General features: G+C 34.1%; 1 pseudogene; it reads right to left on the bottom strand.

The window, feature by feature from the left end:
* Positions 1-492: 492 nt before the first annotated feature.
* On the bottom strand, positions 493-2,550 carry LOC149528861 (epoxide hydrolase 2-like; annotated as a pseudogene).
* Positions 2,551-25,239: the final 22,689 nt, after the last annotated feature.

The following is a 25,239-nucleotide window of genomic DNA, read 5'->3' as shown; positions in this document are numbered from 1 at the left end:
AAAAATCCATTCTCCACGAAACTCATAAGCCTCTTGAGGAACCTCAAACTCCTTTGGATGATAGATTTCTTGATATCCATAACCTTGTGATTCCATACTGTCAAGATGGGAAATTGATCATAAATGCTCTACACAAAAATCACCACTTTGAAATCTAAAATCCACATATCCATCTGCAAGTGTGAGAAAAAGAACTCATTTTCATTCACCATCATTTGAACATTAATGGCCTTCATTCACATGCTAAGAGCCCCAAAATACAGTCGATCACATTCACCAATTCTTGTTCTTGTGCAGCTCCCAAATAGTTGTTAATTCCTAGGGGAATGCTCCTTGCACTACTATTTCTCATTCCTCATGAGGATCATAGATGATCCCAGCAGTCTTGCCACTTAAAAATAGTCCATTTACAACCATTCAACTTTATTCCTAAAACCATTATTGTTCATTGCTTGGATGTTAAATTGTTTTTTTATGGTTTTAGCACTGCAACTACTGATTGAGGAAGCCAATTAGAAGCTTATTCACTTCCTAAGGGAATTTTTCTTGAATAAAGTGGCTTCCCTCTAACAAGAATTTGATCTCTAGATTTGGGACGTCAGACTTGAGCATCTCACTAATAATGTATACTCCATTCATAGAAATTTTAGGATATAGTCTTTGGTACCCATTATCACAAAATTGGGACATTTAATAGTATAATCAGTAATCTCCTCCAGTTTTCCCTAGTTCCTGCATATAAAACTTACCCATATAATTTCCATGATAGATGATAGAGGATCCTTACTAAGTGATCCAAAATGTTGGAATATTTTAATTAAAAGCTACTTTCTAGGCATACCTGGAAATTCCACCATATGTAAGCTGTAGAGGGAAAGCAAATCCTGATTTCTCATAAAGGCTTGTGTATGCTTTAAGTTCATCATCAGTAAACCAACATGGCAAAGGATTTATAGGATCATATAGGTCCATTATCTCTTTACCCTTTTCTGTCACTGGCAGTTCACTTCCAGAGAAAAGGGTATATATATTCCTTACCACTACTTTTATATCAAAATGCCCAAAATTTGCCAAACCTCTTCCAAGCTCCTAGATGAGTATAAAAGGACCATTAGAAAGAAATATTCCAACATTCATTTCATTTAATGTTGAGCAACATAGAAAAGAAAATAGAGAGAAACCTGCCAATGTCTCATATAAAAGTCTTGAGGAAAAGAATTCAAGTCAATGGCTTTTGTGCTAGGCCTAATATAAGGTACACCCAATGTTACAATGCCTCTCACTAGATCAGGGTAAAGAAGGTCAAAGTAATATGCAACCCTTGCTCCAAAATCCTTACCCACAACAAATACTTGCAAATTCATGGAACAGATATTGTGAAGATGAGATGAAGATTCAAATAGCTCAAGAGGGTATATTGTAAATCAAATGCAAATAGAGTTTTGGCTACATACTTTTTGAATTCCTAAAACATTCATTAGGTTTTCCAGGTCTTCCACCAGATCCACAAAATTGGCATTCTCTATTTGGGAAGGCTGATCAGAAAATCCATTGCCTCTGAAATCAAGAGAAATTGCATGAAACCCTGCATCTACTAAGGCAATCATCTGATGACACCATGAATACAATCATCTGATGATGCCATGAATACCATATTTTAGGAAATCCATGAAGCAACAACACATCTAGACCTGTATTCAAACATTATCAATGTCTCTCTGACTAAGGCAGAGTTCATGAAACCCCAAATGTGGAAGAACTCTTAAATGGAAAATGAGAAATACTTGATCCAATCTTTGCAACATGTAATTTGAGCTCTCCAATAGTAACGAACTTGTGTTGTATTTTCTCCATGGAAGCCAAAATCCACAAATTTTCTACCTTCTAATGAGAAACGTAACTTGATACTTGGCAGATGATCAACATGAGATCTCCAAAACCCATGTTGATTAGTTGATTTGAGATGGTTTTAATATAGAATTTTGAATCGTGGAGAAGATTTTGGGCTAGTGTTGGAACATTGTCATGCAGAGCAATAAGCTCATTAGCAAGACACTCAACAATTGTTTTAATATTTCGGAATGCACTTTCCTAGGCACTAGTCATAAGAAGATAGATTTCCTGATTAACACATCTCAAGGGAGATATATCAACTGCTTTTCATCTTACAACACTGGCAGAACCAATCTGAGTTGCATCTTCTCTTGGACCACTGTTGATGATTGCATCAACAATGACCTAAATTGGGTTCTGGTCTGTAAGTAGATGAATGATTTCCATGGCATGCTTTACTATCCACACAACCATCAACTTCTTTCCATTATTGCACCCATGCATCATCAGAAAATTTGTCAACTGCTCAACAATGGGGCATTGTACCTTTCAGAATTGTTTAACTGAATATCATCCAGTAGTGTGTGGAACAAATGTTGCATGCTTTCATGTTGAAATAGCTATGTAATCTTGTAGAGAAAAGTCACTAACCTCCACATCTTTGAAAGCCCAGTGATTGAATAGCTTGACATCAGGCTGTGCTAAGGTCACCTCCATAGTTGCAGTACCACCTCTCTCTCCCTCTACTCATCTCTCTCTCCATGTAGATGACAAAAAAGTAGTTGACTACGTTCCATGTTAAACATAACAAACTGAAACCCTTTTTCATGTTAATCTTGTGTTGGTCAAAATTTTGACCAACACGGGCATGGATTATTTAAAAAATATATTTTTCCTTTTATATTCTGACCAATTTAAAACATTTAATAGATGGTCAAAAATTTTGGTCTAAAAATGGGGTCAAATGTACTAGTGTTAATTGGGAAAGCCTTAAGGTTGACTCAAGGAATTATTATGAAGATATGGTATAAAGGAAAGATGTTTTCCTTGATTGTAGTGTGTATCAAGTATCAAGCATTGGATTGAAGTGTGAAGTGTGAGAAGAAGTAGAGTATGTGGTAAATGTGTATAAGCAATCCAAGGGATTATTGGATGTGTAGTTCATGATCTACTTACAAGATCAAAAGGAGAAGAATTCTTATTGATAGGACATAGATAGAGGAAGAGAAAAAAGTATATTTTGCATGTATTATTCTACAAGGAATAATATAGAGATCATTTGGACAGTGGGTTCATTGATCTTAACCTTGAAGTTGTTTGGGCTGTGGGTCCTTTTGTCTTTCACAACTCCTAATAGGGTTGGAATCTCTTAACAGCGATTCAAAGACTCCAAACAAGGACTCATATGTACTAAATGTATTCATAGACTCCTAACTGGGTCCATCCTCTAACAAGGAACATTTGTATTAGTACATCATCTTAGGGGTATCATCCCCACCAGGGTTTTCCTTCTAATCAAGGCTTTCCCTAGTTAACATATTTGGCATTATTGTGCATGAGTATCTTCTTGGGTTTTAGTTCATATTGATCATATGGTTAAGATTTTTTAAAGTTTTATCTATGGACTATATATTCTAACATCTACTCCCTATCTATCTCATTAGAATCTTTACAACCCAAGAACTGAAATATAGACTAGGCAACACTTTGACCTTATAAGGTTTAATTAATAGACTTACTTATTTTAAGATGTCTAACTTTCATAACCACACACCTAATAGTATTGAATCTATATTCAAGTCACAACTAGTTCTTAGCAAAAGAAAACGTAAACATGTAAAAAGTGATAGTGATAGTTTTGATGATGAGATTGATGAACTTGAAGCCATTACTGCAAAAATATTTGGAAGATGAAGCGATAAATACAAAGGTAAATTACCTACATTTTTTTTCATGCAAAAAAGTTAGTCATATTGTCGCTAGATGTCTTGATAGAGAGGATAAGGATGAAAGGAAGGAATTAAAGTACAAAGGAAGAATATATGACAAAGACTGCAAGAGAAGAAAGGATGACAAAGGTAAGATATCTCGTTATATTAGTAAAGAAGAAACTAATAATGGATCCAAGATTAATGATGATGAAGTTGTCTATGTCACTATAAAGGAAGATTCTAATGAAGATGAGAAAAATGCACTAATCTCGTACATAAAAAAGAGTGACAAATGGATAATTAACAGTCGGTGCTCCAATTATTTGATTGGTGATAAAGATAAATTTGAAGATATTGGTCCATACAGTGGTGAATGTGTTAAATTTGGTAATGATATCCTTTGTGTGGTAAAAGGTAATGGCATTATTCAACTAACTGACAAGATAACATGTGACAATATTTATTAGTGTGAAGGACTTAACTGTAATCTATTGAGTGTCTCATAGCTAAACAAATCAGGTTAGAGAGTTGAATTTCATAATAGGAAAGCCATGATACACAATGTTGATGGTAAGATGATTATAACCAGTGAGTAGACAATACGTAACTTATTTTATCTAGATTTATCAAATGAGGCATGTGTGTTTGTACAAAAAGAAGATTTTTGGTTATGGCACAAAAGATTATGCCATGTGAATTTTGACAATTTGGTGAATATCAATAAGATGAAGAAAGTAACAGGGTTGCCTAAACTAAAGAAGTTTTACAATGTTATGTGTAAACAATGTCATGGAAGAAATGACCATATTTTGGAATTGGTTCATACAGATCTATTTGGACCCATTGATGTTCAAAGTTATTGTGGATATAAGTATTTCATTCTATTTGTTGATGACTACTCTATAATGATAATTGTGATGTTTCTTAAAGATATATCTAATTCTTTTCGATAATTTAAGTGGTATTTAGCCAAAGTCAAAAAATAAATAGGAAAGAGTCTAAAGTGCTTGATATCTGATAGAAGTGGTGAATTCATTTCAAACGAGTTCAATGTGGTTTGCAATGACAGAGCAATTAAAAGACATATGTTAGTACCAAGGACCACTCCTCTAAATGGAATAGCTAGAAGGAGAAATAGATTAATAATGGACTATGCAAGAACATTAACGATAGAGAAGAGCATATCAAAGAAATATTAGAGTGAAGCGGTCAACACTACTATCTATACACTGAATGGAGTACAAGTCAAGAAAGATACAAATGCTACACCTTTTGAACTATGTTATGGTTATGCTCCTAATGTGAAATATTTCAAAATATTTGGAAGTAGATGCTATATATTGAAAGATAATTTAAATGGGAAACTTGATGCAAAGAGTGATAAAGGCACATTACTAGGTTATTCCACCACAAGAAAAACTTATAAGTGTTTAAATTATAACACTAACAAAGCTATGGAAAGTGAAAATGTGAAAGTTGATGAGTTTGTAGAAAGAACTGACACTTCATCTAATGAAGAACCTAAAGACTATAATACATTCATCTATGTGGATGATGATGCTCCCAGCACTCAAAATAAACTAGCAAATCAAGCTATAAGTTCCCAACCGACAGGAAATGGAGTGTAAATACAAATTCTTGAGCAACAAAAAATGAGTGTTAAGCAATGGACTGAAGATCCTGAGTCATGGATAGGGAATGTCAACCATTAGATAGAAAATGTTGAGCATACAAAGATAGAATAAGAATTTGAACAAGGAAGAGAAAAATGAGCCTAAGATTATTTTTCCAGATGAACTTGTAGAAGAACCAAGAAGAAAACTACATGTGCTAGAAAAATATGTGAGAATACATCACAAACCTAAATAAATTATTCTAAATGTTGAATCAAGTGTTATGACAAAAAGAACACTCAAAGATGACACATGTTTACTTTGTCAATTTGAGCCCAATATAGTAAATGATGCTTTAGAGAATGAAGATTGGATTTAGGAAATGAATGAGGAAATTGACTAAATTGAGAAGAGCATGGTATGTAAACTGAACAAAGATCTTTATGGATTGAAGCAAGCTCCAAGAGCGTGGTATGAAAGATTACATAACTATTTGGTGAAGATTGGTTTTGAAAGGACAAATGATAACAATAACCTACATTTGTAGAATGGTAAGAACAATGAAGTATTGTTATCTAAAATCTTTGTTGATGATATTATATTTGGAGGAAGAGAAGCATTATGAAAATCATTTGCTAATGAAATGAAGAAGGAATTTGAAATGTCTATGTTTGGTGAAATTAAATTCTTTTTTGGATTATAAGTATGTCAAATGAAGTTTGGTATTTTTATTACACAATCCAAATACATCAAGGAGATATCAAATACTTTTTGTATGGAAGATTCAAGGCCAGTGAACACACCTATGTCTATAGGACATAAGCTATCTAAGAATGATGCTTTTACTTGTGTGAACTAGACCCTATATAGAACCATGATTGGAAAATTGCAATATTTTGTTCGCAACAGACCAAATATTGCTTTGGAAGTTGGGATAGTTGCTATATTTTTGGAAAATCCTAAAGATCACGTGATGGAAGTAAAAAGGATAATGAGATATCTGAAAGTTATAGAAGACTATGGATTATATTACAAAAGAAATGATAAATTTGAACTAAAGGTGTTTAGTGACTCAGATTGGGCAAGGAATATTGATGACATATAAAGCATTAGTGGAAGTGCATTCTTTCTAAGAAAGAGATTGGTGTCATGGACAAGCAAAAAGCATAATTGTATTTCCCAATCAATAGTTGAAGCTAATTATGTGTCAAATGCAGTGAACTATTCATACATAAAATGAATCAATTAATTACTGAAATGAATGAAAGAAGAGATTATAGATCTAGTGATTATCTATTGTGATAACACAAGTTCTATCAACATTTCAAAGAATCCAGTGATGTACATTAAGAATAAACACATTTCTATCAAGTAGGGAACTAGTTCAAGACAAAGAAGTGAAGCTAGAATATGGGAATACCAAGGAATAGATTTCTAACATATTCACAAAGTTCTTACCTAAAGATGCTCATGACTATCTTAGAGATAAATTAGGGGTGATTCCCCTAACAAAAGCTACTTAAGGAGACAATGTGCATTGCATCACATGTGCTAATTAGAATATCCTACATAGTGATTCAATACGACTCTACTTTAGGACATGCCTAAGGTAGATAATTATGTATAGCATAATAGATTAGTCCTACACAAATGAGAGGAATCAGCTAGAGATGCAAAATCTACATAATTCAAATTTATGAAGAGTTTGAAGCTAAATATCTTAGGCATTGTTGTTAAAGAGGGAGAGATTGCTAGTGTGTGTGTGTGTGTGTGTGTGTGTGAGAGAGAGAGAGAGAGAGAGAGAGAGAAATATTATTGTCAAAGAGGTGATAAATTGAAAGAATATACAAAGGAGGATTGTTTCAGAGGGAGATAATTTAGAAAAGAGAATTAGAGTGAAATCATTTGGATTGTATGGTAACAAGTGGTATTTTTATATATTGAGATGTTGAGATGTTTCCTATTGGTATTATGTTGTATTTGTCATTAATGACAACACTTATTCGATTCTGAATTCTCACCAAGCTTCTCAGTGTCTATCGTGCTCCATAATGTCTACTGAGAAGTAAGTTTGTATCATGGAGACTCAGTGGAAACTGAGCATTGGAAGAAGTAGTGTTTACTGAGTGAAGCAAGGTAAACTTAGTATGCAGTATCTACTGAGTGACACTACATCTACCAAGTCACCAATGGTTACTGAGTTCAGAACTATATCGAGTGATTAGTATGGATCAAGCCTTCACTTCTACCAAGTGCATGACAATGTTGAGTAATGTAGTGGATGCCATGTATTAGAAGGTCACTGAGTCAATTTAGTGAACTTGAGTTATTTACTGTTGGGTTGACTTTGTAATGTATTTGTTCACTTGTATTTTGGCCGACCTTGCAATTTTGTAAATTTGAGAGGTATATATGAAGGTGTATTGTAAGATATCACATGTATGAAGAAAATAATGAACTAATGTAAAGTAATTTTGAGAAGTACCTATGAAAGATTATCAGTAGCAGTTCAAGGAATACAATAAGGTCAATATAGAGGCAGAAAGGTTATATTCATCACATAAGGTGATCAGTATATAAAGGATCTTATCAGCAATCAGTTGTAAGCAGATCCATTGCTTCATCTTAATAGGTCAATCAACTTCTAAATCCTTTAACAAGGTAGACTTAACAGTCTTTGTTTTAAATCTCTTAACTGAGTGCATACTTCATTCTATGTTTGTAAATCCTTTAACAGGGTGGACCTCGAAATCCTCTCACCAAAACTGGTCAATGTAAGCCTTAACAGGCCAACTTTACATTGCAGTGTTGAAGTTTTGTAGGTATCATCTGCACCCTAGTTTTAATTTCTATTTGGAAGGTTTCTGGGTCACCAAAATAATTAGTTCTTTTGTGTGATGAATGTTTTATATTTCAGTACTAATGTATGCAGCAGTATAGATGGATGTGTGGTAAATTTAAAGAAAAGTTTTAAAGTTACTGATTCACCACTCCCCTCTCAGTAACTTTTCATATCTTGAATATTTCCAATAGTTTCCATCAATTCCAAAGAGGAATATTGTTCGAAACTTACAATTAGAAAAAAAATAAATTTGTCATTGATGTCAAATCTATTCATGAGACATATTGCTACTTAATCTAAATGTCATATCTTTTTAATTGATGAAGAAGATTTGAGAAGTTGGCTATAAGAATAGCACCTAGAGGAAATGTTAAAGTTACGAAAAGGATATTAAAATGGACATTTTATTAGATAGACTTTGTTAAAGAAAAGTGAGTGCTTACATCAAGAAAGTCAAGCCAAGCAGAGCAATAGAGTGAAAGGTTGAGGAATGATGAGTATTGCTAGTGTCAATTGAGATACAATTAGTGCCAAGAAAATATAGTATTGAGTGAGTGCTAGTATTGACTAAGGAATATAGTTGATATCAAGCTAGAAAGCTTTACAACAACTGAGTAATTTAGTGATGACCAAGTGTTAGAATTTAGGGATTACCAAGTGGTAATATGAGAATGAATTCAAGGAAATCATGAGATCAATCTAACATAGTTAATTTCTTGGGAGATGTAAACCATTTTAAAGATAAGATTGATAAGTTGGATCATTAAATTGAAGGAGAAGATTAGGTAAGGACCTAACAGACATATTCTAGAGAAGTTTCTAGAGGATGATCAAGAAGATAGATAGATGCAATGAATCAAGTTGAACGTGATTGTAGACCCTAAGATCTACGGTGGTGATGAAAAATGGTAAAGAAAGAATTGGCTATTTAAAGAGCTATAGATTTGAACAAATTAATTGAGGAGTGCAAGTGTATGAAAGAAGCACATATAGAAAGAGGTGGATCAGAAATGCACAAGTGTGTGAGTGAATGCAAAGCTAAAGGAGAAAGCTCGTAAAGATAATATTGATATTGGTAAGTGAACCTAAGAAGAAGGCTTAAGTGTTGTTGAGAAGAGTGGACTAATTAATTGAAGGGTTTCCAAGTGAATCAAGATCAAAGATGACAATGGAAGAATTATCCGTGAGTGAGCACAAGGATAAAGAAAAGATCTAAAATTGCAAAAGTGAGTTGTAATCACATAGATCAAAACCTATGATTTTATTTCTAATCATTGTTAACACTTTGTATTGAAATCCTTTTAACAGAGGTTGACCTAATAGTCACTCGAAGACTTAATAGGTTGTGTAAATCCTTTAACAAGGTGACATTCTAAATGGAATGAAAAAAGTCCTCTAATAAGGCAACTCCTAATAGGGTGATTAAATGCTTTAACAAGGTCACATTTAACAATGTTTTTTGTAACCTCTAATAGGGTTGGCTCCTAATAGGGATCACTTCAAAAGAGTGAAAAATTAGTGACATATTGCTAGTGGTTTTTCCCAAATTGAGTGTCCACGTAAAATCCTAGTGTCAAAATATATGATGAATGCTTTATATGTTTTACATTTGATAATATTTTCACTATGCAAAAAAAATTATATTTAAGATGGTATTCTTACAGTAGAGACTGAGCAACAATAGGACAAGTAAAATAGTGAGTGTTTGTGTTTAATTGTTCAAGAGGTACTTAAGGACCTTGAGTACAACTAATTCACTCCCCCCCCAGTTATTCTAAACATTTCTAAAAATTACCATGATTTGATGAATAAAAGTGTACTCTTCCTTCAAGAAACTAGTCATATGACATAGGATCACCTCAAATTTCTTAGCATATATTTCAACTACCATTTTTTAATGTCCATTCATAGGCTATTGAAATATTATACACAAACAATTATGTATCACTACAAAAAATAATGTTTGTAAAAAATTATTTGGAATCAATAACCACTAATCTCTTGCATCTTGGAAATCTACTATGCATCACAAACATCACAAACCTCAACATGATACCAAGAGCACCTATTGAGGAGATTTTCAACCTAATAGAAAATTTCATTTCTATATTTCCACACAATGTAAATGTCATCCTCACCAAAGACTTCAATATTGAAATTTTGAAACCCACCAACTCACAAGTAGCACTACTAGAGGTCATGCACTCCCATAGATTCTATATGACTACTATCAAGTCAACAACAAAGGCTTGAAGCTTGTTAGATCACATTTGAGTTTTGCAATATTGACATTGTCAATGCAAGATTCACTATACTCAATGCATATTGGATAGACCATAATGTTGTATCCTTATAATTTTACCTACAACCCATGTGATTCAGAAAAATGCATATTACACAAAAAATTCCTCCTTTCATTACTCTTTCATAAATATTTTATCTACTACCAACTTATGCATATGCTTGTAACCAAATACTGGTTAAAGAAGATACGTGACATAAACAATAGAGGAAATGAGCATGGGTTGCAACATGACTTTTGAAAATTGAGAATCTAACTCAATCTAGCATAAAGTAGAAGTGTACAATGTAATATATTTTCAAGTCCTTCATAGTTATAATAGTATGTCCCACATTGAAAACCATAAGTTACTAGCACTATAAAATAATGGAACAAGTACTAAGTGTATGTGCATAATCCTTTCTTTTTGTATTACACTAGACTAGATATTCAATAACACAAAATATGAATACATGCTCAACATGTTATATACTTCTTCACAACAATAAAAAAATTATGGATAAGATGGAGCACAATGGTGCAAGCAAAAAATGACCCCATCATGAGACCAAGTAATGTAAATTTTGTATTAATCACCTAAGCTTATGTGTACTTCTATTTCTTACCATCATATATTATCATTTTTGTATACTTTAATATACTTATTATACTACCATACTAAAGGATACCTTATATTTTGCATCCCACAAGATGCAAGTCCTGTTGTGCCTCATGATATAGTTGTAAAAACTAGTATTTTACCTATGCGAAAAATTGATCACCCTATCATGTGTATATATTAAGGGCTCAACTAGATTAAATATCAATTGTGTTGGAAATTCACACAACCCAATTTGGAAATACATTTGAAGGTGATATAGTAGTTACCTATGGCCCCACCTTTTCTTAGGACCAATCAAGTTCACCGTGATCACAAATAGAACACATAAACATGATTGATAGTAAAGACCAAATGACAATTATTGCAAACATAAGAAAAAACCTAATTGAGACATTCATGCCTAAGCTAAAACTAGACACAAGTGTATAGTGAAAAATTTTCTTCACAAAGAAAAGCTCTTGGTTTGGAAGAGGAGATGTCACATACTATCTCCAACTTTGATTAAACACAATTATTGGCAAATATCCAATGAGTTTGTAAGAAACAAAAACTCATTCCAAATACAACATTAGTTGAGCAATTGAATTCACAAAGAAACTACTCAGTTAGTTCATTAGGTGTTATTGTAATAGGATATAGTCATTTAGCAAATGAGTACTGACTACATGTTTGAGATGGAGAAGAAAATTCCACATAAGGAAACTGTATGCTAACTTCTCTCCATATTATTTCAACTCTCATTCATAAAAATTATATTCAAATTTACAGTGACTAAAATATAACTTTTTTCATGTAGGTCTATGTTTTAGATTTCCATAAAGAAGCATATGCTAGACTAGAGAAACTCCTTCCCAAAACAAAAACACCATTACTCCTAAAAAATGTCACTTAGAGGAATGCTAAGAACTTGTGTAATTTTAAATCCACTTCTACAACCTTCATTGATGAGCTTAAGGATGAATTTAGAAAACATGCACTTAGTGACCTCCTTTCTAAAATTTTCAAGGTAAATTGTTTAATAAATCTTCACTCCTATTATTCTATTTTGCACTTGCATATAATCTTGTTTAGAGATGTGCATATATTGATATGTTAGTGATGTATGAGCATAGTGTTAGAGTAATTAATTAATTAATTAAATTATTTATTCTATTTACTTAAGCTTACTTAGTTTAATGCATTTATTTAATATTTAGTAGTTAATAGCTGTAGTGATGAGTTGTTGACAACAGGAGAGTTTGTTCCCTTCTAACATGTTCCACCTTTTTGTGGAAGTGTGCTTAGTTGTCAACCTTATCTTCTACCACTTTCTAGCTTGTTCTACAAGATTCCTTGAGGCCTTTATATTTGGTCTCTCTCACATTGTAAATTCATCCATTCACATAGCAGTTTCATTTTCTCTATTGTGAAATATTTTCTCTTCCATTGTTTTCTCCAAGCTCTTCCTCCTTCTTAGGTTTCTCTTCAGCAAGCTATTTTCATGTAGGTGATCTCGATGACTGAGGAGTTGGATTTCATCAACTCCTACATGGTATCAGAGCCTCCCTATTGCTTCTTGTTTGAAGGATTTTTTTAAGCCGTGATTTGGAGACACAAACCTTAGTTTCGTTGTGATTTTTTCTTCAATTGGGAGGAAGAACATTTTTTCAGTATTTGGACAAAAAGGAGAAAGAGGGTTTGACATAACAAATTTGATATTTTTTGGGTTTTTTTTCTTTATTTCTTGGAGGTGCGATGACAGTGATTCAGAAAAAATAACTACATAGGTGATTTTCAAATAGCAATATCTCCCTCATACGAACTCATTATTTCAAGCAATTTTTTTTTGTTTTGGGGTAGGATTTTGTGATCTACACATTGGTTTAGGTGGTTTGAGATCTCTATTCCTAAATTTTTCTACAACTCACAATTCTCATTTTTTATCACTTCAAATGCTTAGTTTGGGCTCATGTGGACACATAACTAGGTTCTATTTTTTTTTGAAAGTGTATTTTTTTTGTCTACTTTCTAGATCTATAGTTAGATTATAAGTTCTATAGATAGAAACACTACTTTCAGAAATAGGCTCTAAAATGGCTATTGTAATCACACTAGTTAAAGAGTGCCCAATTTATACATTGTGTGTGTGGGTGGGGGGCGGGGGGGGGGAGCATTTTCTTTTCTATAATTTACTTCAGAATAAGGCCCTTCTACTTTTGTCTTCTTCTCTCTCAATGGCAGATCCATCTGTGACCTATCTCACACCACACAACTATCACACTTGGAAGGCACAAATGACTAGACTTCTCATGTCAAGGGGCTTATGGTCATGTATGGATGAGAATCAACCTATTCTTACACACCCTTTTGAGGTTCTTTAGCATATGAATAAAATGGATGAGGCCATGGGATTGATTGTATTGAATATTTTAGACAGTCTACTATTTCACTTGGATGGTTTGACCACTCCACGGGCTTATTGGCTCAAATTTCAAACTTCTTTTGGCACAGTAAATGAGTTCTAGGTACTTCAACTTGATGTAGAGTTGACTTCTTTGACACCTGATAGCTTTCCCACCATTCAAGACTTCTTGATGAAATTAAAATCTTTGTGTACACTTTTGCAAGGATGTGGGAAAACCAAGACAGATGATACATGAGTGTATCTTTTTGATACTCTCAAAATTGAGGGGACAATATAAAATCTTCTCTTCTACTTTCTACTCCACTATGGATGCCTTAGGTGATAGAGATAGGATGCCTTCATTTGAGATATTTTGTGATCGATTAACTCGTAAACAGTCCAAGATCAATCAGATGGATTCACTTTTAGGTTCACAATCGTGGGCATTGCTTGTTAAGGATACACAAGAGCAAAATTCAAAGCAAATATCAAATCCCACTTCTACTAGTTCATCATCTTCTAAGAAGGAGAAAAAGAAGAATGAGACTCCTACTTGTTCCTATTGTCATAAAGGATCTCATGATGAGGCACATTGTTTTTAGAAGATATTTGATGGCTATGAGAAACAAATTGCAAATTTGCAAGCTCTTCTTTAGAAGAACATTGTTTCTTTTTCATCCTCTTCTACCTTAAAGGGGTCTGCCTTTCAATTTTCTTCCACATCTTTACCATCTACATCAGATCTTGGAAAGGGTTATGCATTATAGGCTTCCATTGCATCTCCTTCACAAGTTCCTTGGATACTGGATTTAGGTGCTTCTCACCATATGACATCTTCTCAAGGTGTCTTCTCTACTCTTGAGGCTTCTCATATTCCTCATATTCTGATGGGGAATAACAATACCCTACCAATCTATGAGAAAGGTTCAGTTCACATACAAGAGGGTATATTTAATGATGTATTGTATGTTCCATCTTTCTCTACCAACCTTCTCTCAATTTCTCAGATTATAAGAACTGGAGCAGGGAAGATAGTTGAGTTTACTACTGATTCAGTCTTCATTCAAGATCATGTAATAGGAGTTCTTATTGCTACAGGGGTAGTTGATCCTTCCACTTTTCTTTACACCTTCTCGCACTTTGGTCCACCATCTCTATTGTTGGAGGATGACTCTTCTCTTTCACAAGAGCATCATGTGGTGTAGTCTGGATACTTGAACCTTTGTATTATTTCTAAGATCCTTGTTTTGACTACCACACCACATCCAATTGAGGGTTTTTCTCCTCTGTAGGATTGATCTTTTTCTCTACCTGATCCTCCAACTTCATTAATTGAGACTCCAAGAGCAATTGTTGTGGATACTATAGCGGATATTCATGACAGTGTCATCACACCTACCTTGGGGATTCCATTTCCAAATTTACATACCTTTTCCTTTAGGCATTAGCTAGGCCTTCCAATTTCCCCCCTCATTCAAGGGTTGTCTTGTTATTTTCCCTTGTTCCTTCCACATTGGAGTTTCATTGGTTCAATCATTTCTACAGGAGCTCCATCATTCTGGGAATACTTTGGTGTCTATTCTCATGGGGGGGCTAGTTGTACTTATGGTTTTGAGAGGGTCTCTTGAGCTATTTTTGGTGGAAGTTGTCCTTGGGGGGTCTTGTTGAGGGCTTTCTTCCTTCCTTCCTCCATGTTTTTTTTCCTCCATGTTTGTTTTTACCTCTTTTTGGGTGAGGTTTTTTCCCATGAGGTTTTCCCTCTTTCCCCATTTTTAGAGGTTGCATTTCTTTGCATTATACATGGGTACCTAACATGGCCTTGTTTTTGGGACCCATTTTGCATTTCATCTTAGTTTTTGTGAGCTTAAGGCATTCCCCTAAGTTGCACTTAAGGGAGGGTGTTAGAGTAAATAATTAATTAATTAAATTATTTATTCTATTTACTTAAGCTTACTTAGGTTACTACATTTATTTAATATTTAGTAGTTAATAGTTGTAGGGATGAGTTGTTGACAACACGGGAGTTTGTTCCCTTCTAGCATGTTCCACCTTTTTGTGGAAGTGTGCTTAGTTGTCAACCTTATCTTCTACAACTTTCGAGCTTGTTCTACAAGCTTCCTTAAGGCCTTTATATTTAGTCTCTCTCTCATTGTAAATTCATTCATTCACATAGTAATTTCATTTTCTCTATTGTGAAATATTTTCTCTTCCATTGTTTTCTCCAAGCTCTTCCTCTTTCTTAGGTTTCTCTTCGGCAAGCTATTTGCATGTAGGTGATCTTGGTGACTATGGAGTTGGATTTCATCAACTCCTACACATAGTATGGTAGTTGTCCATCCTACATGTTGGAGGGATTTTGGTGGAGCTGTATAGACCTATTTGAGTCTTGCTTAATTGTTCTTGATGTATTTAATAAGTGTTGTAATTATTTTAAGGCATTTGGTATTTAATTTATGTTGGAGATCGACTTGTGGCTCAACATGTATTTAATCTAAGGGTTTATTCAATTTTTAGCTTACTATGCGAACTTGTGGCTTAGTTGGGTATAAGTAAGGAGTCTTATGGAGTATTTATGAATTTTTTCATTCATTCAAAGGTAGTGAATCTGATGGAGAGTAGTTAAAGGGAAATTTTTGTTGAGTCTGTGGATAAAGTGTCGAATGTGAGGCAATTTACAACAAGATTGAGGTGGAGTTGTGAGTTTTTAAGTAGATCTAGTAGTTGAGGCTTGAGAAGCAAAGGTATCTTCATGGACTCGAGGGAGAAAATGTAGACTCTTCTTGGTGTTTTTATCTAGTTGTGGATCTAGACTAGGTAGTGTTTGGGTTGGATCTTGAGGGATCTTGTAGAACTACTATTATAATTTCTATTGTATTTGGTTGTAACAAGGAAGACTTTACAACATAGCACATTGCATGTAATTAGTTATGTTATGAATAAAGAGTTGTGATTTGGTATCAGATCTTTTATTATTGTTGTGTTTCCATTGTGTGGTTGTTTTCTAGGGGCTAGGATGTCTCCTTTCGAGATTCTCCTACCTTGTATTGCATCAAATGGTATCTAAGAAGATCTTGATCTAGTGGTAGATTGTTCTTTCTAGAGTCCTATATCTCTTGGTTGTGATATGGAAGATCATGGTTCTGACTTAAAATTCTAGAGGACTTCTAGATGGATCTATGGTTGTGAACATGTAAGGTTGATCTTATTTAGGAAGATTGATCTATTGGTGATTTATTGCAAAGGGTTTGCAAAGATATTGGTAGATGACTCTAAGAGGATTAGACCCTAGGTAGATTGTAGATATCCATAATATAGTAGAGATGAGGACTAATGAGATGACTCTTTGGTTGGATGTTGTTGTGGATGATTCATTTTCTAAACGAGTGGAGGAATTGAAGAAGAAAGTTGCATGCTACTAGAGTTAGAGTCTGCTAATACAAAAGAGAGTTGTCTAGCTGGTTAAAAGACGTGTTTAAGAGAGAAGAAGGCAAAATAAGGTTGTGGTAGAAGATATTGGTTTTGTTGATCAGTTTGTGGAGTCTGATGCAAAACCTGTAGAGAAACTTGAGGCTATTGCTAAGGATATTCCTAACCTTGTTGATGTTGGGATGGAGATTATTTTTCATGATCAATTGGTTGGATCTGACATGGAAATAACAAAGTTCTTAGTCTTGGATAATCAAGTTGCTATTGATGATGAGTTGTGTGTTGCAGAGCATCTTTTTGTGAGCAATGAGACTGTCAACATTGAGAGTGTGTCATAAGGGTTGTTCGGATTCCACATCTCTTTCTACATAAAACTTTGTGGAAGTAACTTGACTGAATAAAGAAATAGTATGATGGAAAATATTAAGATCCTTATAAATACTTACTTACTTTTCAAAATCACGAGCCAACATTAGAGATTTCATTAAGGTTTAAGAAGACTATCTCACAAATCTTCTCTTGGCTGTGATTGTCATTCAGATAACATGAAGAACTTACAATAGTAAGATCGTTAGTATAACAATCTAGAAAATCAGAATTGTTACAACATTCATTCTTATCATAGCAACCATTACCCTTACTGCTGTTACAAATTTCTTCAACTTCATATTCACTGTAACAAAATTTATTTTCACTTTCATATTCATCTTCATTATGCTAATTGCAATTACTCGATTCATTAACATTTGAATCCATCTCTTCAGATTTGAAAGACAGATTATCTTTCTCTACAGACTCATTGTATTCATTACTACCTTGACTTTCAGCATACTCATTATCATCAGAAGACATAACATGAAATCTATAATCATTATCTTCCATCTCCTGAATGAATCTTTCAATTTGCAAAAGCCTTTGTAATCTTATAGGTGCTGGCCAATTGACTGAATCGGGTACTAGAACATCAAGGAAAACACTAGGTAGGTGTTAGTGAACAGATTGTCCTTTGAGGAAATGCATCCAAATCTGACCCTGAATGCCCAAGTGAGAGGACAAACTGACACCAAAAGTTGGATAGGTTATCATGGATTGATAACCTTCCTCTAAATTTTTATCGGGTATAGCTCCCTGTGTGAAATGTTCAATGAATTTAAATATCCTGCACTTTTACCTAAAAGTACGAAAGGATCTCTCACAAATTCTTAGATCATGAGGTATAGATTATTTCTAACAACAAAGAGATGCTTTAACTAATCTATAGTAAAGATAGTAACCAAATATCTAGAACTAATAAATCAGGATTCACAAAGTAATACTGACTTAACATGCCTGAACACAAGGTTTCTAAGCCATATTCAAGAAGATACATATATAGACATCAAATCTCTGTATGCACAAAGTCATGCAAAAACTAAAACACCCATATCATATCTACCAATTACTGTCATTACAATATCTGCCTATCTAAAACTCTAACCATTCTACCCTTCCCTTTGCAGCAGCATAAAATCTCTTGTAAGGAAAAAGCAGAATTCTCAGCCCAAACTCTCCTATACTACAGCTCCAAAGTCTCCCCTACAGAAAAGAAGTGGAACCCCCTTTTGTTTGATGCTTTCACCATATATAGAATTTGTGGGAAAACTGTTCAGCTTCTATAACTGATTCTTGGAACTATCGTTTGATCTTCTCTTCCCCTTTTTTATTTTTTTACTCTCCCTTGGTTGTAATATTTTACTCCTAATAAGATGTTAGGTAACAAATCTAATGACATATGTCATTGAGATTGAAAAATATATCACTTTTCCCATTCTGAATGGAGTCCTAGGGCCCACGGGAATATGTTTTGACACAATATATAATATATTTGAATGGATATGTAATATATTCATTTCTTATTAATTCACCAGGGTACTTTTGCAGTAGACTCTTTTTAATAGTAAACACTTGTCACCAATGATGTATTTTATCAAATAGCTCATAGCCTATCTGTTATAACTGTTCTGGGGACTCTACTAAATCAGATTGTATCATCGAGATTTTGGATGCATCCACATTTATGATGAAACTCAGTCTTCATATCTGCACATGAACCTAGCACCACATCTTTTTCACATAACTATTTATTCGGGTATGATTTATTATCACCCATGGTATCTTCCCGTATTGAGGAACATATATAAGAGAGGAATACATGTTTTGGGTACATGGAGAGTGCCCCTTTTACTGTTGAGCCGATCTCATGACTATCGTGCTTAACAAACAATGTATATAATCTACATATATGTTAGCTCGAATAGGAAATGGCATGAATTTTGATCAAAGCATCTGCCAGGTCAAAATCCTATCAAAGTCTACTGCTTAGGTTGTCGTCATGTATGGATTATCGGTGATATATGATATGCTTGTCTATATCACATTATCTAAAACATTCATTTCTGTACATTAGAAATTGATGCTTAGTTTTATATTGATGCATGCATATATGAAGAATTTGGATCGAGCATGAGCTCCAAAATTATCAACAAACTTTGGCCGCTATCATTTATTTCCAAACTGCTAACAATCTTGATCAGTATGTTCGAGTCGGTCTGTGTCTTGTTTCATGGAATCACAGTGACTACTTTGATCTATGCAAGTTAATATATGGAGGCTTCACTTGTTCCTAATCTCCTGTCTCTTAAAATTTTCTTATATTTCTCCAAATCGGGTTCGGGTTGAACTCCATGGATTGAATGTGATGAATTTCAAACACTTTGAAGGCCATTTCCCATGTATGTTTCTTCAATTCGAGATACCGTAATGATGATTTCCAATGCCAAATCTTTATACCAAAATAGATGTATTAGATTCTATGATACTATGAAACCTGCATATGTGTTTGACATTAGGGTATATATCTTTCATGTTTATGCAATTTAAGTCTGTGGGTTTATGACATTGCCACCATCATGCTCTGGACACCAATTGGAGGCTTAAAGACTTCTATTATTCCATCAAATAGTTTTCTTATACTATCAGTGATCTCACATTTTAAATTCATAAGAATTGATCGAGTCAGTCACAAGGAATACTCGGCTTATTCATCTCTTGCTTCAAACAGTGTATTCGATGCCCCTGATACTTATGATAGTATTTGATCATCCCAAACTCAAAATACCATATATTCTGGTGGTGATGCTAGCTTTGTCTGGATATGCACGTGGAGCACTTAAGATATGCATTCTAAGACATAGGTAGATGTCTTAGTCGGTTCATGATACTTGCCATTAAATTTGATACCAAACTTCAAGCTTTGTTAGCTTTTACAATACCTTCTTGTGAATTTGTGAATAGAATAAAATGATCTCTACATTGTTGAATTAAATCACTGGACTCTCAAGTCTGCAAATTTGCAATTAACTCACTAAATTTGATTCACAACATTATGTCAAATTTTGCAATAACACTCGAATCTATAACATGGGACTTGAATTTTGAACCTTTGACCTTTGGGTTATTAGACAAAATATCTATTTTGATCTGAACTTCTATGGTGTTACATAGAACCAATGACTTTACTTGAAATGCAGAATGAACCCTTGAAACTACCAAACTGATAGAATTTGAACTTGGATTATGAATCTGCAAGTTGAACTAGTGAACTGCCTTGTGCTTCTGAACCATTTATGATAGATATCTTGAGATATATGTCTTCTTCTTTAATCACTTTGCACTGGATCATTGAACTTGAAGGCATTGAACCTAACACTCATTTTTGTATCTGCATATTGAAATTTCTGAACCACTTTGCATTTTTAAGCCACTGAACTGATCTCCATCTTGACCTATACCTTTGCACTTTCTCGAAACTATTGAATTGGCAGAACTTGGGATTAAATGAAAAAAATTTGAACTTGTTGAACTAGACCTGTTGAATGAACAATTTGGACTATTGGACCATTTTGAACTGCTTTGAACTGTCGAACTACTTTGAACTACTTCAAACTTTAGTTCGAAGTGGTTCAAAGAGGTTTAACCTCTGAAACTGAAAGTTTAAAAACTGAGATCACCTTGGGTACTAACAGTAGGGAAGATTCGTTAGGTCTATAATGAAAAGGCATCTTACTAATTATTGATTTAAGCCTTAAATAAAATTGTTAGACACTTAAACCTTGAGTACTTCCTACTTCAATTCTTATAAGATTGACAATCCTTTTGTAGACTAGTCTATTCAACATAGCAATGTTATTATTCACAGTTTCTAAACTCTCAGAATTTGGCAAACTAATCTCAAACCTGAGATCTAACTCCATCATACAGTAAAACTTCTACCTCTTCTTTTTTAGTGTTGAAAATCACTTAATAGAGGCAACCATGTTTTTAACATTTGACTTCCATGAAAAGAAAACATTAAAACCAAAATACCTCAAGTGTTGATGGTAAACTTTGATCTGCTGATTTGGCATAGGTGCAAGACTGAAATTTCTTCACACCAGTACTAGTCAAAACTTTGTAGAGTCGCCAAATCCTTTCAAGAGGATAAAGAAATCACTACTATGATTCACTTTTGTGCTTCAATTCCTTGTAATAGTAGATTACAAACAACACTTAAAATTTTATAAAGAATTCAAACTTTCTTTCCAAGAGACTATCAAAAAATTTAGATCTGCCCATACAACTAAAATTCCTTCAAAATTTTGCAATGAAATCAACTAGGAACAAACTAGTACAAAGATTTGAGAGTTGCCACTCACACTTTGTGAGAAATAAAACATATTTTCTCACTTGACAAATCTGAACTAGACTTTCAATGTAAGAGAAACTTGCAGATCATTATCATCTTAAAAATAATTTACACTTTATAAATTGATTCTTGACTCTGAAATTTTCTCAACAGCACTTGCAATGACTGAACTGATTGAAGATAGACTTATAATAGTCATAGAACACAATTTTCATCCAATTTTACAACATATTGTTGATTATGAATAAAGATTAACTGGGGAACATGAAACTTTAGCAAGGAAATAAGAAACACCTCTTGCTAATATATATACTATATCCAATTTGTTTCATGCCAGAGATTTTGGTTCTTTCTAAATACAACTCCCCAGCAGAGTTGCCATTTTGTTGGTGTTTGAAAATGCTAGAGGGTTTTCAATTATCCCAATGAGAATATAACACATCTAGGGGCAGCTAACTCCCATTTTCAACATGCTATTTCAAACACCGAGCCAACTATAAGGCGTGACCGTTCTTCTACTTCAGGCTCTGCAAAACCTAGATGGGAGGACCTATAGATTCTTTATATGGTACCAGTTATAAAGGCATACACTAAATCTAATGTAAAGCAGATTTTACCCTTATTTCTCCTAATGACTCATGAAATGACACATATCTACAGTAGCTAAATGCAAAGCTATGAATCTCATAAGATAAGTGAGGGCATTCCATTATAGCTCTTCAACATGAAAGGGAAAAGTGTTTGATTAATAATGTTGGTATCAGCAAGACCCAAATATAAGCAACAAAACCTAATGATCCTATCTCTAATCAGTGCCTTATCTATTGGGAAATTAAATGAATTATAACCATACATATTTTGGAAATCTTAGACATATTTCTACATCAAGATACTTGATCTATCCTTCACCTTGTGAACAAACATCTGCTTCAAATTTGAATCTCATACTCAAATTATCCCATCATGAAATCTGCAAACCCTGTGATAAACACCAAGCAATTACATGGCTCTTTGTTCCATTTGCAAGACATTTTAACCACATATATTCCAAAATGAAATGCAACCTAATTCATGTTCTTGGTTCACAAATTAGAAGAAATTACACATCCATGAACAAGAGACAAGATTCAGACTGAATTTGAAACCCTTTGCTGCACTTTATTTGTTTTTCTTGAAATCAAATACATGAAAGACGTACAAAAAATAACTGACAAGTCACCTAACAGACAAGAACTATCTGTATATAACTTAATTGCTATTCATACAAGAAGAAATGTTGAAGAATGGTGTCTCAGTATTTGGAATCCATGATGGGGACACAACCCAAGAATAGTATGGACACAACAGAAAAGGGAAATTGTATTAACTGAGAAAATAAGCTAGTACAAATAGTACAGAGAAAATAAACTTCAAAACATGCCCTAAGGGCTTACAATAGCATAAATTTGGAGATAATTTCTCCTTTTAGTACCTCCTCTCAAACTCCACTCTGAACTGCCTTTTACAATGCCAAAAATCTCCTTAAATAGACCCGGAGGGTTAAGGACTAGGAGTACACTCTAGAAAGTGCTAGTAGGCATCCACCGACAAAATAGAAGGTTCCAGAAGCTGTGTCAAAATTTGGTGCAAATCTAGAAGAATCTAGAAATGGTAACCAAACTTTCGAGAGGCATAACTTTTGAACCGTAGCTCTGATTGACGAACCGTTTACATTTTTAGAAAGCTCTCAAAGTGATCTATAGCACTATGGATAGCTTTGCTTGTCCTCCATTTTTGGCCCTTTTCAATGTCATTTAATGCCCCAAACCTAACTTTGAAGCATTCTTAGGAGGTCTCCAAAACTCAAAAAATTGCAATAACTTTCAAACCGTGGGGCCTATTGACCTAATTCTTTTTCTAGAATGCTCTAAATCATGATTATATTCATCTGGCCAATTCACACCTTCTAATTTACCAAAATGATGGCCCAAATACATGCTCCTATTTTTTTGAGATTTTCAAATGCACTGATAGTGGAACTTTGAGAGTTGGAACCTTTATTTGACCCAAATGGGTATCCAAAAATGAAAACACATCAAACAAAAACTAAGTCTAAGTACATTTTTTTGGGTGGCACAGGATTGCCCTTATACCTCTGGATACTCCTGCATCAATCCATGAAAACTAGAACCAGAATATGGTCTCACAGTAATGTGTAAAATTTTTCCAAAGAACTGGAACCCCTCAAATGACAGAAAGAAAGAAAGATATAGCAAGAAGTGAACTCCTAGATCTGTTATGCAACTGCCACTTGGCCACTTGAAATTCAATCTTTTGCAACTGAATCACCTCTCTCTTCTCTCTACCATTTTGATCTAATTTGGTTTCATCATTACTTTGTAACCAATTTGCAAATATCCTTTTCTAAATGATGAAAACTTGTTTGCCAAAATATCTAATTTGCTCATTGAAATACTGGTGAAATCTCAGTTTTTACAGAATGAATCTAAACAAATTTCAACCCAAACTGAGTTTTTATTGCCTTTTATTGATATTCAGGTCATTACTATGTTAAAAATCAGTTCTGAACTTTGACTTCCTGAATACAGTTGCAATTTAGGTACCTGAGACAAATCCCCCTATAACATGAACCAGCTTCTTCCTGTACAAAAACTATCTCCAGAATCAAAAAGTTTGTCTCTTCTGAGTTTTGACAGTATATAACATTGCTATGTTTGCCTACTAGAAACCCCTATAAAGTCAATTTGAAAAATACTCCTCTGGCTATTAATATCAGGTCTGCAACTTTGAATTTTAAAATTTTCAAAACGCGAAGGTTCCAACTTTATAAAAATGACCCCTTTGAATTTAAAATTCAATCTAAACATGCATTTTAGCTTGAGAAAAGAATAAAAATAATTTTATGACTTTCAAATTTTCCCTTGTCTTTCCAATCTGTGGTCAACCATCCATTTGACTGATGCCACATGGCGACCTTTGATTGATTGGCTTGGCACCTCATCAGCATGTGGCACTCACCCACTTGCCTGCATTTCTTAACAATCACGCAACTTCATATTGCAGAATTGCGCTCACCATAGGATTTGCCACATGGCCACATCCTTTGCATTGCACCTGAACCTGTTCTTGTGGTACCACATGTCACTATCTGATTGGCTGCTCGAACATGCATCTACCATGTCATTACCGAGCAATCCCATTGCCATTTGGCAACATCCTGCAATCTAACATTCCTTAACCGGCTTGCATCTTTGTAATGCAGGCATGCACTGTTGCTCGAATCGTGACACATTTTATGATCCTATGCCTCCTCATAAACTGCTCTTGATCTTCGCCAACTCATCGCCCATTGGAACCCATCACTACATGTTATTTTTTTGCTTTCCCTCACTTTTTATCTAGCCTACAACTTCATCTTGTAAAATTGTGGACACTGTCAATCTTTGACTAGTGGCAGCATCTCCTTCAACCTCCATTTTTGGCACGACATCATTGCGGTTGTATTTTCATTTAAAATTTTGCACTTTGTCAAGTTGATGTCACCAGGTTGGGTCCCACACATTATGACTTGTGGCCTACAAAAGT

This window comes from Cupressus sempervirens, chromosome 11 (genome assembly GCF_028749045.1).
Source record: "Cupressus sempervirens isolate cs-2001-9-10 chromosome 11, ASM2874904v1, whole genome shotgun sequence".
Lineage (NCBI taxonomy): Eukaryota > Viridiplantae > Streptophyta > Pinopsida > Cupressales > Cupressaceae > Cupressus > Cupressus sempervirens.
Note: the sequence above shows the minus strand (reverse complement) of the source record. Positions and strands in the feature narration are given on the sequence as shown.